The sequence below is a fragment of the Aulostomus chinensis genome, chromosome 19 (genome assembly GCF_037954235.1).
Source record: "Aulostomus chinensis isolate RoL2024-O1b breed Wild chromosome 19, RoL_Achi_v1.0, whole genome shotgun sequence".
Lineage (NCBI taxonomy): Eukaryota > Metazoa > Chordata > Actinopteri > Syngnathiformes > Aulostomidae > Aulostomus > Aulostomus chinensis.
Window position 1 is genome coordinate 17825410 of NC_141338.1, and position 16471 is coordinate 17841880.

The following is a 16471-nucleotide window of genomic DNA, read 5'->3' on the forward strand; positions in this document are numbered from 1 at the left end:
GGCAGTTCTCTGTACCCTCTAATCTACAGCATATAGAATCAGACTGTTTGTTACATGAACAGTTTGTCAAGCATGTTGGTGGTCATGCTAACGGGATCAGATCGCTCTATTGGGGCAAGTACAACTTAACTGAATCAATGCCAAGCTAAAAGGTCAGTGCGTATTTAGTCAGGATTGAAAAAGATGAATAATTCGGAGGATTTTTAAAGTTGAAATTAGAGAGGACAATCGCTTAATTCTGCAGACCCACTGAACTTTCTTTGCTTTCTTTTAGCTCAGGGCTTTATGCCATCACTGTCTTCCAGCCGAGGCTCGCCGAAGAGCTCGACAAACCCACGGGGGAGTTTGTAGCCATCATGAAAGATGATGCGGCATAATGAACAAGTCCCACTTGGCGCTTGACCTCTGACCTCAGAGAGAAGCCGCTGTTCTTTGAGCGCTTTGATCGGATTGAGGGAAAACAGGCAGTCCTCCTCGGATTCCTGACATGCCAGCTTCTCTGCTCACAAGAAAGGTGAGAAATCAGTGACTGTGAAAGCTAAAAACATGTTTTATTCAAAAGATGCAAAAAAACACAACACAGTCTGCCTTATTTCATTCAATGTGCTTTTATTTCTAAATAAAAATAATTTCTCAGTGAAAAAGAGGATTGGTCTTTGCTGCAAAAATATATCTTGGAAAAAAAGGGAGGCCGTCACATAATCAGGGTCATGTCATATTGAGAACAATATGGTACTTATTCAGGTTATTAACATTGGGTCACATTATTATAGTTATGCTGCTTATTAAAAGGCTACATGGCATTGATTGCATTAATGCTTAAACACCTTATTTTGCTTTAATAATTCATTATTTTACCAACCCTGTTATAAGAATGATCGAATACTAAAGACACAGCTATCAGGGATGCTGTATTTAGCATTGTTTTGAGCAATGAGGGTTCATTTGTTAATCCATCCATCCATCTCTTTTCTATCCCTCTTATCCATTAAGGGTCGTGGGGGGGGGGGGTGGAGTCTATCCCAGCTGACATTAGGCGAAAGGCGGGTTCACCCTGGACAGGTCACCAGTCCGTCACAGGGCCATCAGGAGCAATTAGAGGTTCAGTATCTTGCTCAAGGACACTTGGACATGGTCACTGAGGGAAGTGAGGATCAAACCGGTGACCCTTTGGTTGCTAGACGGCCACTCTACCTCTGAGCCACGCCGCTCTGTTGATATGTCGATACTAGAGGTGTTACGAAATTTCGCGTCACGAAATTTCGCGAAATAAAAAAAATGACGAAATAAAATTCAAAGACGCACGAAATAAAAATCAATGTTAAAAAAAAAAATGTGAAGAGGCGCCGCGCACCCCTGACACTGATGATTTCTGACCCTGTCGCCTACTGTATACACATCTTACGAGAAGAAGAAGAAGGAGAGGAAGACCGTAGCAACGCAAGAGAAGAAGAAGCAGTGGAATGAGTATTTCAAAATGGAGGAAGACGAGGCCGAACAAGCAGCAGACGCTCCTTCATCACACGAATCGGTTGTGTGGACTTATTTTGGCTTCCCATGCAAAAGACAAGGCAACGGTGAGAGAAATTCATATAAAACAAATATTTTGTTTTTTCAAAGCAAAGAGCATTTTGTTCTGTACTGACGCAGCAAAAACTTGGACGTCTGCATATGAAGGAAGAAAATAAAGAATATTTGATTTTTGCATTTCTGATTTTCTTTCATCTTCATTTCGTATCGTGAGCCCTGTTTAGTATTTCGTATCATTTTGTGAGTTGACTATTTCGTTGCGTCCCTAGTCGATACATAGAAAGACATAATAAACTGCAAAGTACGAGTACATTTTTGTGATCTTCTCGTTGGCCTGGATGTTCGGTGGAGCCGTCTCCAGCACCTCCCCCCGTAGTTTCATCCCTCCTTCATCAGCCTGAGCTGCTCTGTTGTCTGGAGGGTTCTGCTCTCCAGAAAGCAGCTGTGACAAGCCCACTGTTCCCTACTCACTCGGTCCTGAAGTACCTGAAGAGGAAAACCTCCATTAACATCCGAACAGCTGGATATTTTTGTCAGTCGTTGCTGGAGTGACGACTGAGCAACAGGAAAGTGAGTCTCATCTTTTCCAACCAATCAATTCTTTGAAGCAAGTCTGATCAGTGTTGTATTTGTGGCCTAAACTCTTCAGTACTGAGGCTCTGAGATGCTGTATTATGTTGCCATGGGTTACCAGCGAACCCTGCCTGCAAAAAAAAACCTGCCTTGTTACTTCCAGTCATGGCGTCACGACAAAGACGGTGATGAGGCAGAGGAGAGGGGGGAACTATGGACCGCTAAGGATTCACCTCATGTCAGTTTACAGCTGCTGGGACTTCATGGGCGTGTTTGTTCAGTTTCGTGATGACACTGCGTGTGTTAATTCCGTGTGGTTACCTGCCTGATGTGCAGCAGCCAGGCTCTCCGGGGTCAAGTGGCCAACTCCAGCTGGATTCACTCTCTCATGCTTGGTGGTGACCCTGGTGGGTTCTCTGCTTTTGTCTGGAATTCTGTTTTGTCAGCGTTTCACGACAATGTGCCTCCACACACGCTCACGCACCTTGTAATGAACTCCTGAGTTAATAGAATTTTAATAAACACTGTGTGTCCGAACTCATTTGATCCAGTCAACTGGGATTGGAGCCCGGGAGCGTAGGGTACATAAGAAGTAGACCTATATGATGTAAACAAGACAACCAGGGGAATAAACAAGTGAAAATGCTAACAAGTCATAAGCAGGATTTAGCATGGGTCTCCGGTCCTCTACCAGCGTTGTGAACGCGTCCCACCCAGTCGCGCTCTGGCGATATCTCTCCTGAGGCCTCTCTCAGAGTAGCTGCGCAGGTTTTGCTGATATTAGAGGATAAACAAAATGTATGACAGGAGCAGCAGCACATCGTGTTTATAACTTCTGAAGCATTGGTATTATTAATGAACCTCTGGGGTGTGACTGCATGTCAACATGAGCCCAGTGTGTTGCCGGCGACATCAAATAAGCCTCCATGCAAAGTAATGAGGAGCAGCGATACAGGAAGAGGTTCTCGCGCTGTTAAATACGATGCGACGCTCTGCTGCTGCCTCAAGGAGCAGCGGGAACAACAGACACTTTCAGCTGTGACATAACGAACTGCTCAGTGTACTACAAGTACTACACGTATGAACTGTGAGAGCGCAGGATGAAATTACATTGGAAAATCCATAAAATGAATGACAAAAAAAATCCACAGTGCCTGGGCAGCTTCTGTTATCGTAAAAAGAACTGAAATATACACTCAGCGAGGAGAGTAAACAGCTCGTTACGGTTTGATGGGCAGCTTCTCGCCGTCTCTCTCTTTTCCTCTCTCTCTCTCTCTTGTTATCCACCCCCCCCCCCCCCACGGATCGCTCCTTTTCTGTGTATCAGCAATGGGGAGAAAATTGAATTAGGACCAAAACTGTTGTTTACAACCACAAAAAAAAAAAGCAAAAGCCGACTAAAACCACTTAAACTAAAAAAAAAACGAAATGACGTGTTCTCGCCATCACGCTCATGCTCTCATGTTCAGCACCAAGGACAGCACTGTACTTGCACCGCTGCACCTCTCTCTTTTTCACACACACACACACACGCACACTCACTGGCTTTCTCTTGAAACCTCACAACTGCACACATACAAACATTTGTTGTGTGTGACTTTAACGCAGAAAACATAAAAGTGGCAGAACCCTGGGGGGCCAGGTCCGATCAAACAGGTGCTCCAGGGTGGTGACAGGAGTTTGTTCAGCATATCGCACGTATTCTTCTTGTGGGAAAAATCACACACCCATTGTGTTTTAAGCATCAGAACTAAACGCTAAACTTAAACTAAACTTAAACTAAACTTAAACCTTGCCAGAGCCAGAAAATATTTTAACCCTAAAACCAAGTCTCAGCCTTTAAATATGCTTTTAAAGATGTGAGAGCCCAGAATTGTAGCCCCGCATAGCACGTTTTACACACACACACACACACACACACACACATTTGAGGCGTGTTTAAAGCATTTATACGTTTTTTTTTCAGTCATTATGTCTGGTAATTTCGCAACTGGTGTTTTTTCCTGGTCCTGTCCCTCAGTGAAAGCTGGTAAATGTTTGGTAGAACTTGAAGGAGTTGGTCTGCTACACTTCCGTCCCCACTATCTGGAGTGTGTGATGAGCTGTTAACTTTTCCTCGACACGCGTGCCGTGTGCCGTGTGTTTGATTTAATTTCAAACATTTGCATACGATTTTGCGGTCTTTACACCTCCATGTTACAAACTCTAAATTATTAAGTTACTTAACCAGTTTTATAGAAATAAAATGACATCAGAGAAGTTCTGTTGGAAACCACAGGTGAATAAAAATCAAACCAGGGTCAGTCTAGAGTCCAGAATCAAGAGCAGCTGTCGTAGAATGGGAGCTGCAGGGCAATAAAGCACTCTTTGTCTTGTTCTTAACTTGTTACTTTTTAGTTCAGAACTCTGGAGGCAGTTTGCTAATGTTGAGAGTGATACACAGTGTTGTTAAGTTCCACTTAAACAAAGCACGGAGCGGAGCGGGCCGCTTCAATCTGCTTTGAATCTGTGAGCCGCTGTTTTCATCAACTGCCTCAAGTCAATAGAGAACTTCAGCGAAGATCTTATCAACTTTATGTCACTTTTGTCCTGAACAAACAAAATCTCAGCACTGCTCAAAAAGTAATGAAGCCTGAGTGCATAGTCTTGTTGTGCGTCTGGTAAATCGATGCTCTTAATCGTTCATTTGGAATGAATTTGGTCCCCGGGTCGTCTCTGTCCAGCGTCATCAAAGAAAACATCCACGTGTTGACAGGATCTACGCTCTACTTTGCTTTAATGTTTGCACGTAGGGACTCATCATTCATACTCCTCCTTCTCACACAGTTCCACTGACACACTTACTGCCTTTCAAATCAAAGCCATTACCATAATCAAGCAGTTGTGTAGTTACAGCTGGAGTGTCGGCTCTTATACTCTTCACTGATGTAAATACTTTGGAGAAAACCTCAACATCCAAATGCACTCACCCTGTGATTTCCCCTTTATTAGCACGTCTCCCAATCGGGATGATTATTTACTAATTAGCCGTCAGATTTCTGTAGCTGAGCAGGAATCCCCTGCCTGGTGTACGCCGCTCAAGATTTATGTCTCTAATTAGAGGAGGAAATGTGGTTTTCTAAATAGTTTTTGAAACAACTTCAGCTTTTTGAATGTGTACATGAAACACTTGATTGAGGAAAGAATTAAAGTAATTAGCTCGTGATTTCATATATATTACAGCTTTTGTCCTTTTCTCTCTCAATCACACAATGAACCCCCCCCCCCCCCGTTGATCTAGACACAAGCATGCAGAGTCATGAGCCACCTCTTCCCTCCTGACACTGAGGAGGACAAAGAACTGCCCCCCCCCAGTTCTCGTCCCCCCAGATAAGAGAAGGTGTTGGAGAAGTGAGCAGGACACGAAACCTCACTCAGCTACGCCAGATTGGAACCAGCGACCCCCATTTTGAATGCAGAAGCTTTGGGAGAGAACCACACAAGCTCAGGGGGCAAACTCCACGCAGGTTCAAACCCAGAACCTTCTTCCTGCGAGGTGACACCGTTCAACGTGGGCTTTATTTACCTTGAATTGTAGAGTTCTTGTTGAGTCTCCTTCAAATAATCTGAGCATTGTGGCGATTACCTGGCAAGGTTACCAGACCTCCTGGTGCTTTCCCACTCCAGGCCAACAGAGGGCAGCATATTAACCAAAAGTTGGGTTTTCTAGCCTCAGGTTAAGAAACAAGAACACGCTGATTTCCTGAGCATGAGATGAACGAGAAACTTTCAGTTTGCCGGGTGAGTTTTATTTTTTCAGAAAAAAAACATAACAAAAACTAACAATATACAACCAAACAAACAAAAACATAAAAGTTTATTTAACACATCACTACATAGCCAAAATTGTTAAGGGAAAAGAAAAAAATAATTCCTTTTAGATCCCCCCTTTTAAACCAGACTTCACCCTGACTCACCCATCCACGCTCAAAAAGATGTTGTTTCTTTTCTATTGATATCTTCCTCTGGAATCGCATGAAACTTTGACAAGCATTCAAAGTCAATAACTGATTTCATTTTGTAGCCTTAAATTTCGAGGCGCCAGCCGCCATAACCAGGTCTCTCCTCCCCATCCCTGAAATCATCAAACATTACAGTTTGAGGACAACGATACAACTTTGAATATGAAACCGTAATTCGTTCTTCAAATGCAACTTCCTCAGAATACCAGAATAAATGCAGATCTGAGTCCCCTTCCTCCTCACACCATCATGAGTGCCTAGCAGTGGAAGGGTTGAAGCATCAGTGCTGGTGTAAAAGCACCTTCAAACAACCCTGGAATTCACCTGTCACACTCATTCCACCATTTAGCCTTTACATATTGAGGTCATTTTGGCTGGGATGAGCTTCTTCTTTAAGGTTCCACGTCTGGACTGTTGTTTCTGTCCTGGTATGGTTTCCCAGTATGGTTTCCCAGTATGAAACACACCGGTGCTCTGTTGTCGTTCTTCGCTACTAACGTGTGAAGAGCTCCTGCCACGGGAAGTTAACTGCAGACTCACTGACACCTTTTGAGACACAAAATGGTTTTACATGAGAAAACTGACCCATGGAGCTTCACCAGGCCCTGCCAAATACTGTATACCTGGGAACATCCGTCCTGAGCCAGGCTTTGCCATAATTTGGCTTTTTGTTCTTAATGTGGTTGCCTGGCCATCTTGCTTTGTTTTTCCTGGTTTTTAAGTCAAGTCTTCGAAAACTACCCGGACTTTCTTGTGCCTTCGTTTTATGACTCCATTTTCACATAACCTCAACTTACTTTACTTTTTAATCCTTTCATAAAATTTTCATGATATTCATGCTATTTTCAGTCTTGTTCGGCTCCTTTTTTGAGTGCAATGCGCACTTTCAAATCTGCACTCATTCAGTAAAGGAATTGTCTGAACGCGCGCTGACTGACTGACTGCTGGCTGTCATCTCTGTTGAAGGAGGCTGCAACCCCCGCGAGGCCTTTGTTCTTGTTTGGATACTCGGCCTGTGCAAACATTAGACTTGCTAACCTGTACTTCAGAGGAAACCACCAGCTTTCTGTAGACAAAACAACAAGCTTCTTAGCATGCAGGAGACATGTAGTAGAGGAACACAGGCAAAAAGGCGCACACACACACACACACACACACACACACACACACACACACACACTCATGCACCCAAGAGATGCCATGCAAGTCTAATTCTTACATCCAAACAAAGCCCACCGTTAGCTCTCATTGTGCACTTGTTTTTCTTGTTGAGAGAAACCAACGAGGGGGACGAGGAAGTCGCGGTAGCCTGGAGGGGATGGTGGGCACAGCTTAACACAGACAAATTCTTGGCCGAGAAAGAGCGCGTCCTGCCAAAACAACGGTGCATTTCAAACCACGGGACACCACAGGAAGCATGACATGTTTTGATCTCCTTTTTTTTTTCTTCTTTTTTCGGGTTGTGTGCAAAGAAGCCCAAGCTAACTTGGTGACTCACATCATAGATATAAACAACAGACTCAGTCTGTCTGCTGATGACTCAGGTTGCATCATCAGAACACACATAAGTACTTCCGTTAGTTTTTTATCTGGTTATGAAAGACTAGTTATTAGCATGGTTATTAAAGCTGCAAAACTCTGTATTCTTATGAAGGCTTTCAATCTGGTCAACTCAAGTAAATAAGCACCTATGATCTAATTATCCTTAAAGACAAAAGGCATTGTGGCCTTCTGTTGATCTGTCATCAGGCTCATTTATTTAACTTGATTTTCTTTTGTTTAATGGAAAGGTAAAAAAATGTCATGTTCATGTTTCAGATTTCCACTCTAGAAGCAGGACCAAACCGTGTAACCAAAGCAAACGACGAGCCAGTCATAAGTTAGGGCTCGCGTCTCCTCTGATGGAGTATCTCCTCCTCCTGGCACCACCCTCCAGGTGAGAACACCACCCTCCAGGTGAGAACACCTCTCTGCACAGTCCTGCCAGAAAAAAGTTTTTTTTGTTGTTGTTTTTTTGTGATTTTTGCAGGCAAAAATCCTTGAATATGTGGCACGTTATCTTAAAAAATGCGATGGAACATGCGTGATATTTATGCAATTTTATGCGATAAAATTGCAGGAATTTGTATCATGCAAGCCCAGCATATTTCACGCATTTTGTGTGGAAGTCAACGAGTTATGCAGCAAAAGTGTGGCATCCTTGAAAATGAAGAGCCCCTCGCATAAATGAGCAGACTTTGGCTGATGAGGACACCTCCCTCCAGGTGAGGACAACCCCCTCCAAACAAACTCTGCCTTGTTCTGAAAGGTATTTTGAGCTTCTTCATCATTCACTTCAAATCTGAGTTTAAACAGACAGTTAAACCCTACAAAACCAGTTTGGGGCCTGATGTGGTCCAGTGGTGCCACCATTGAAAGCCCTGATCCATGGAGGACCAGAAAAGATCTCGTGTGCCTCCAGCAGTTCAACTTTTCGAATGATAATTTGCTGATTCTGTCTGTCTGTCTGCCCGTTTTTGTTTGTTTGTTTGTTGCTTCTAGTGAGACCAGTCGGAGGTGATTATGATTGACCACTTCTCATTCGCATGTGTCAACATGGCGTCTGAACTACCAACATTCAACTCACTCTCCACTTTTACAGTTAAAGTAGCAATCAGATTTGCAGTAACTTTCCTGTATTCCAAGTGGCCCCGCCAGTGTGAGGCGGCTCTCTCCAGGGGGTCCAAACAGTTTCAGGGGAAGCTGAGTAGATGGAAGTGACAGAATATTACATTAGCTCACCAAAGGATATCATGTAGTGTAGCCTAGAGCCTGGGGGGTGGACTTTGACAACCCATGATCTATTAAAAAAAAAAAAAAAATTTAAAAAAAACAATGGCCACAAAAGAAACTCTGCTGGTGCATTTATCAGGCCTTTTTAAAATAAAAGCAGTCAAAGTTTTATTGTTGTGATGGTTTTCACTGTTTTGCACTCAAAAAAATCTGACCACAAGGCGAGGCGGTCTTGCTCACTGTCGCTGTAGCCAAAACCTAAGAGCCACGCCGGGACGTGGAGCCCTCTGACTAATCGTCGCCTTAGTCATCCCTCCTTCATCAAGTCCTAATCCAGCATGATAAATCCAAATCTGAAGGTCTGTCATGAATTGAACCATTTCCCACTTTAAAAAAACAGCGCTGGTTTGCACTTCTGACCCATGATGCATTGCGTCTACCACTTCCTTTTGCTTCCTGATGAAAATATTGTAAAGAACTCCTGTGAATTTAGAGTCATTGTTTCATTTTTACAAGTATTGCTGGCCTACTGACACAGAAATTGACAGGAGATTAAGTCAGGAGAAAAACAGCCAACAGGCACAGCTGAAGTTTGTGGCAGAAGGCTGAAAAAAACAACAGGCATAAGTTGTAACTAGTTTACCGCGTGTGGGATTTTCTGAAGTCTTCTTTTCGTTCTCTCGGGAAAAAAAAGACTTCAGAAAAGATTTCTGTTTTGACAAAGGTTTTCTTTATTTTTGAGTAAATACTTTTGATTGCATTTTCTTCGTTCTGTTTTACCGACCATATTAATACCTACTCAATGAAATGACGCTCCTGCAGCACACATACACTGATAGCCCTGCTTGTCCTTAAAAAAAAAAAAAAAAGGTCTATAACATGATTATTCATCACAAGACTGAGGTTTCTGCTTGCATATTTACACAAAAACGGAGGGAAAAAAAAGCACATAGAACTGCAAAATTGTTCCCACTTGTATTCTTGCGATGAATCCCAAATAGAGGCAGAGGAAGGTCTCTCCTCTCCTCACGCAGGAGCGGGAGACCCCGGGGTCACGAGCACAGGCAGAAATCAAACATTTAAACCAAAAAGAAAAGTTGAACAAGAAGTCAAGAATGCCCAACACATCTACAGATGACGAAAGAGGGAAAAAAAAACCCAAGATTTTAAATGGAAGAAAATTCCCTTTTGAAGCCAAGGTAGGGCTGCTGGAAGTAAGCCGCAAAGGAGCTGTCATATTTAGTAGCTTCGGTAGTGGAAAATAATAAATAAAATAACAACTAAAAAGAAAGATAACTTCAGCGATGTTGTTTCCACTTAAGGAGAAAGAATATGTATTTTTCTCAGGTGAGGCCTCCCGAAAAAGTTTTTTGTAACATTATATATTTATATCCAAATATGCATAAATAGAGGAGAAACTGAATCATACCGGAGGGAGAGAGGCCCAGCTGGGCGTTTAGACACAAACTCATAATGGATGTGTGGCATGTTTCTATAAAAGACTCTTATACTTTGTGAAATGAAACAAAAAGAAACTAATTATTAATAGAAAGCACATGCCATACATGTAAGTGTTTACTTTTTAATCTGTTTACATAAAACTGAAAAGAAAATTGCAATGAGACAGTGATTATTTTACACAAATTGTCTGCAGTTGGACTTCGACTCAATTTTGAAATTATGTGTATTTCAAAAGCCGACACATTTTCATAAAATTATTACTCAAATATATAAGAGATCATGATAAATGTAAGTCTCCTAACAAAAACTCCAACTGAAAAAAAAAATGTCAAAAAGATATTGTTTTTATGACAAATATCAGCACTCACGTGTCTGCTGGTGATTTTAACAAATATGTCCTGAGTCAACGAGGAGCTACGCTGGCAGCAGAATCAGGGAGATTCCATTGAGCTAACGTGCAGGAGTCAGATGAGACCCTTTTATAATCCTGTGTGTATTCTCAACAGCAATCTTTTCTTCTCTTCACACACACACACGCACACACACACACACACACACGCACACACACACGAGTGTCATGTACGTGTGTTCAGGCCTACTTGTGTTTTCATGGTGTGCCAGCATCAGGAAGTAAGAAGTACAGGATATATACTGTGTGTGTGTGTGTGTGTGTGCGTGCGTGCGTGCGCGCGCGGGGGGGGGGGGTCCTGTGCCTCATCTTATAGCTGCTGCAGAGCATAGAACACCCAACACTTTGTTTTAAAAATACTTTCCTTCAATGATTCTTTCATGGTCTTCCAGACTACCAGCTATGGCTGCACAGCTGTTACATCGCTCCATTTCATTTTTATAGAAAGTGAACTGACCGTACGGAGGAGTTCAGGAACTAACAAGTGAAGAACTGACAAGGACACAAACGCTATGAAACAAGCCAGTAGCAAATGAGAAAGAGAGCGAGAGGCGTGGGTAGAGGGCGAGCAGATACTCTCCGGGATGAATTTTACTGCATCTGTGTGCTTTAGGAGTCCAGTTCAGGAGGACTTCCACGTCTTGGTCATCCGCTGCATGACTGTTAATGGACAAGTTAATGGAGGGATGAGTCAGTTTCATTTACCCTCGCTAAAGACGTAGCACTACGCTGTCTTTTTCTGCTGTCAAAGAATAATCCAAATCTTCTGCATTCTGGGGGACACTCAATAATTCACTGACTCCTTTATAGTCCTGTTGCCAATCCAGGATCTCAGGAAGGGGACTGGATCTAATGTGTCCACAGGTGGCTGTAAGGGTAGAGGACAGTCTCCCCCTGCACAGCTTGTGGCAGTGCTGGCTTGCTCTTTGGCACACGGTGCAACGCGTTACGCCCGTATTTTGCAGTTTTCTACCTCTACCTCCACCACTGGATCTGAGCTGTAGAGTCAAAGTTCCTCTTCTTTGTAGGAACACGTCCCTTCAGGTCCCTTGGGACACTGCAACAGCAGATTGTTTTTCTGAAGCCTGCTCATAATGCAAATCAATGTTTTGTAGGTTAAATAATGAATATTCCATCCGGACGTAGTGCACTTTTAAAAATCACATTATTTACTGCAAGTGAAAAAAAACAGTTATAAAGCACCCTCGGAACACTCACACGCACGCACACACGCCCGCACACACACACGCCCGCACACACACACTCTAACACGTTTTCTTGGTGATTGCTAGGTTTGTGGATAATTCACTGTGTCAAATTACTTTGGAAGTGTGTCATCTCCTGGAGATTCTCTAGCCGTCAGGTATTCGTTATTTGATTTCCTCAACTGTGATTGTTTATGTCAGTTTGTTGTTTTCCACCTGTAGCCCTTCTGGCAGTTACTCAAATATGTCTTTATCTGTACCAAACATTTCTGTGTATGTTTCCGGTAAATTGCACCTTCTTCAACAACTTCTTCCTCATCAGGTATTATTGATCTGATTCAGTTTTTTGTAGTTTTTTTTTTTCCCCTTCATTTCTCCTCTCTGCGAGGTCGGGCGGGGGTTGGACGCCTGCGAGGCGTGGCAGGTGCTGACTTCAAACTCAGATACCGACTTAAATAACTGGAAAAACATGATTAAACCCACCTGAATCTAACGGTTCCAGCGGGTGCTTCAGTTTCACTAAAAATCTTTGTTGTTGTTCCGCTGAAGAAAGAGAAATCCATTTGTGAAAGAGATCCTGATCTCAATGAGTTCCTATCTGGTTGAATAAAGATGAAATAAAGAAATTAAAAATACAACTGAATCACCTGAGTGGACATTGTGCATCTCCGCCGCAGAGACAGACAGATACAGGAGAACGCTTCATCTCTTGTGTTTCAACCAGAGTGTGCATGATTGAACTTTTCATATTAATGCCACATTTATAATTGCCATTTGGCACGGCAGGAAAGGTCGGTGCACAATGGGGGCGCATATCTGACTTAGAAATGCACGCTGACCTGAAAAGTTCAATCATCCACACACTGTTTGAGACATATCAATACGTGGAGCCATTACCTGTAGCAGCACACGTGCCATTTTGTCTTTAGTGTGGCATGACTTATGTGGACAAAACCTCAGAGGCTGCGCTGCAAGAAGAGAATCTGTCGAAAAACGGATAATCTCCCCGCAGAAAATGACCAGTGTGCCACTCCAAGATGACGGACTCCTCCCTCTATCCTGAAACTGAAAATCCTACAGAATTCTTAAATATATTCTCCATACATTTATGGAAATTTATGTTAAATCCTACAATGAATAATTCCATAAATTTAGTCTGACATTCCTACCTTACCTACCTCACACTTTTCGTTGATCCTTAAGCAATAATTTCAACAAATCCCGCTGCACATGAATGAGTGAGCGTGGACACAACCTGAGAATTGGTGGCGTAACCCTGTGGCTCTGCATTTTAAACAAGCTGGTCACGGTATGCATGAATACTGGCGTGGAGCAAGTGGAGGCGCGTCAAGATGGAGCAGATCTCAAACAATGGCTCCTCCAACGTGAGGCCCTCTGGATTTATTTGTTGAATATCAGCAACTAATCTGTATTATCTGTTGGTCAGTAATTGTAATCATCACTTTGAGAACTGCCTTGTTTGGGTTTAAAGATCTTACATTTTAGACACACAAAGGGACTTTTTGGTTTGACTGGCACATACTCCGGCCAGTTCCAGCACACTGTTTTATCAAAACAGCCAATAGACAGACAGGGATGTTACGTGAACGCAGAGCTTAAAATAACAGCGTTATCAGGTCTGGTTATAACATGTGAATGGTGTTTTAAGCCTGTTGGTTGATAAACACTGATGCCACTGACCTCTGACCCAGATATGTATCCTGTTTACGTTGTGCATCATTTGCCTGAAGACAACGTGGGTTGAAACATTGCAAGAAGATAAAGTTTCAGCTCCAGTGTGCTGTTTTTCTTTTCAAGACACCAAAATATACATGGTCTGCAATTATGGGTGGAGGGTTGGAGACAATTAGATAAATGATGAATAAATAAGTGTGTGTCAGCTGTAGATGTGTGTGTATATGTACTATAAATATGTGCGTGGGGGGGATGCATTGTGTGTGCATAAGTGACTACAGTCTGGGGGGGGGGGGGGGGGGGGGGTGACGGAGGAGGTAAAAGTGTCCGGGTGACTCTTAGCGTCATGAAGTGTTGTAGAGTCTGGCTGCTGTTGGGATGAATGACCTGCTCGGCGCTCCTTCCTGCAGCGAGGATGTTTCAGTCTCTGGCTGAAGGAGCTGCTCAGCGCACCCACAGTCTCACGCAGAGGGTGATGGGGGTTGTCCATACACACACACACACACACACACACACATATATATATATGTAACACTTGTGTTATATTTTAGACTAGGTTCTAAGGAGTAACGGATACTGAATACGGTAACCAACTGACGGTTTAATTTCAGTAAAACACAAAAATATCACATTAACAGTGACTCAGAAATACCCCAAATAAAATAGAGCTCTTTTCTTTTAAAAAAAAGACAAAGAAAAAGAAAAAATAAATAAAATTATCTGAAAAGAAATAATGTCCTTGTATTCACTTCTTTTTGTTCAGTAGACTTCAGTTTGTCTGTGTTGACAATGTTCTTTGTGTGGTTTATCTTGTCTTTGGAGTTACACTACCAGGGTAGGTAGGAGTGTGTGTTTGTCTTCTTATCTGGGAATTCCTGTATGTCTCCACGACGATCCGGCTGAGGATCCTGAAGTAGCTGGCCAGGCTACTTACAGAACGCCTCAGCGTTCCTCTGGTGGGTCTGGCTCGCCATCAATCTCAACGTCTCTCAGGTGATCCGGGGTCACATAAAAACCAGTCTGCACATATTGTGCAAAACAATAAATCAAATTATTTCATCATTATAAATTCAATCATGTCAGTCTCAAACTGTAAATTAAGTTTTACTCTTAATTTTTTTAACATGTAAATAATCTCTCCATGAAATTAACATTTTTCTTATATAACATTCTTATCTAAATAATTATTTATCGCATTTTTTCTTACAGTATTTAACTATTTAACCATAAACTTTTTCACATTCACACTCAATGAAATTACAACATTTTTAAATAACACAGTAACATATTTTTAACCTTTGCCCAGTTTTAACAGTACTTCCATATGAAATGATACCTTATAAGTACAATGTAACTGAGTAAATAATGAATTCAGCTTTTTCCCACTTCCAAAACACTCTTAAAAGCTCCGACTGGTTTTATAACTTTTCACCGCACTATATCATGGTAGCTAATGGCTGTGCTAGCCGACCGCCGCGTTAGCAGGCAGGTTAACATCAATAATATCATCACTCACCGGAGTTTTCCACGGTAACAGACACTCGTCGGACCTCGTCAAGGTAACGGTAAGTAGAAGCACACATTAGAATTACACCATTCTGGACCATTTAACATCTTTTCTTCTTCTTGGCAAATCCCCCAGCACTCCCACTCTCATCACCACACGCGCCCTTTTTTTTTTTCCTTCGTCCTTTTCCGTCCTAAACCCGAGTGGTGGATCGGACTTTTCTACAGGTGCCGATAGAGAAAAAACAACAACAAAACAGCCGACTAGCGAGGAGTTAACCCTATAATTGCCAAACACTTTTTAGTGAGTGGGTTACATATATATATATATATATAAACACACACACACACATACATATATATATATATATATATATATATATATATATATATATATATAAACACACACACACACACACACATACATATACAGTCATGGAAAAAATTATTAGACCACCCTTGTTGTCTTCAATTTCTTGTTCATTCTAATATCTGGTACCACTAAACGTATAATACAATGAACACAACAAAAAATGCAGCTGGTCACATAATACTTTATGTCCTATTTGACATTCTTAAGCTTAATTGATTCCCAGGGTATATAAGAGGCCATTTCATGTCACAAGCAGCACTGCACATGCAAAGGCCTAGAGTGGTTTCCTGCTTACATTCAAGCCGTAGCACAACTCAGAAGTTGTCAGCTCTCACATAATGCCTAAAACAAAAGAATCATGTGAAGCCACAAAGGCAGCCATCTTGGCACTGCTGGAAATTGGCATGAGTGAGAGACAGGTAGCGAAAAAAACTGAAGATCTCCAAGACAGCTGTTCATTACAACCAAAAAAAACAAGCTGAACATGGCACTACCAAATTGCTACCTGGCCGTGGCAGGAAACGTCTTTCTACCCCACAAGATGACCGTGCACTCATCCGTTCCTGTGTCAGGAATCATCGTCAGACCTCCAGGGACCTTAAAAATGAGTGGGCACTGTCGAAAAATGTGACTTGTTCGGCAAGGACAGTTCGAAACTGACTTGTTGAAGCTGGTTTGAAGTCACACAGAGCACGCAAGAAGCCCTTCATCAATGAAAGGCAGAGGAAGGCCCGGTTACTCTTTGCTCGAGACCACAAGGATTGGACTGTTGATGATTGGGCTAAGGTTCTCTTCAGTGATGAATCCAATTTTGAATTGATGCCCACTCCAGCCAACTTACTGGTTAGGAGGAAGCCTGGAGAAGCTTACAACCCAGACTGTCTTGCCCCTACAGTAAAACATGGGGGTGGATCAGTCATGATCTGGGGTTGTTTCAGTCTGAGTG

At 42.4% G+C, this 16471-nt stretch overlaps 2 long non-coding RNA genes across 3 annotated transcripts; both read right to left on the reverse strand.

Moving 5' to 3' along the window:
- Window positions 1–11055: 11055 nt before the first annotated feature.
- Window positions 11056–14157, reverse strand: LOC147244253 (uncharacterized). 2 transcript variants are annotated; one of them, XR_015110392.1, is made up of 3 exons: window positions 14034–14157; window positions 12435–12549; window positions 11056–11803 (listed from the first exon to the last, which is right to left on the reverse strand). It is a non-coding gene; the product is annotated as an uncharacterized LOC147244253 (long non-coding RNA). The 2 variants fall into 2 exon arrangements; XR_015110391.1 differs by lacking the exon at window positions 14034–14157 and adding an exon at window positions 12849–13285.
- Window positions 14158–14332: 175 nt separating this feature from the next.
- LOC147244254 (uncharacterized) lies at window positions 14333–15337 on the reverse strand. Its single transcript, XR_015110390.1, has 2 exons — window positions 15163–15337; window positions 14333–14666 (listed from the first exon to the last, which is right to left on the reverse strand). It is a non-coding gene; the product is annotated as an uncharacterized LOC147244254 (long non-coding RNA).
- Between the last annotated feature and the right edge of the window lie 1134 nt (window positions 15338–16471).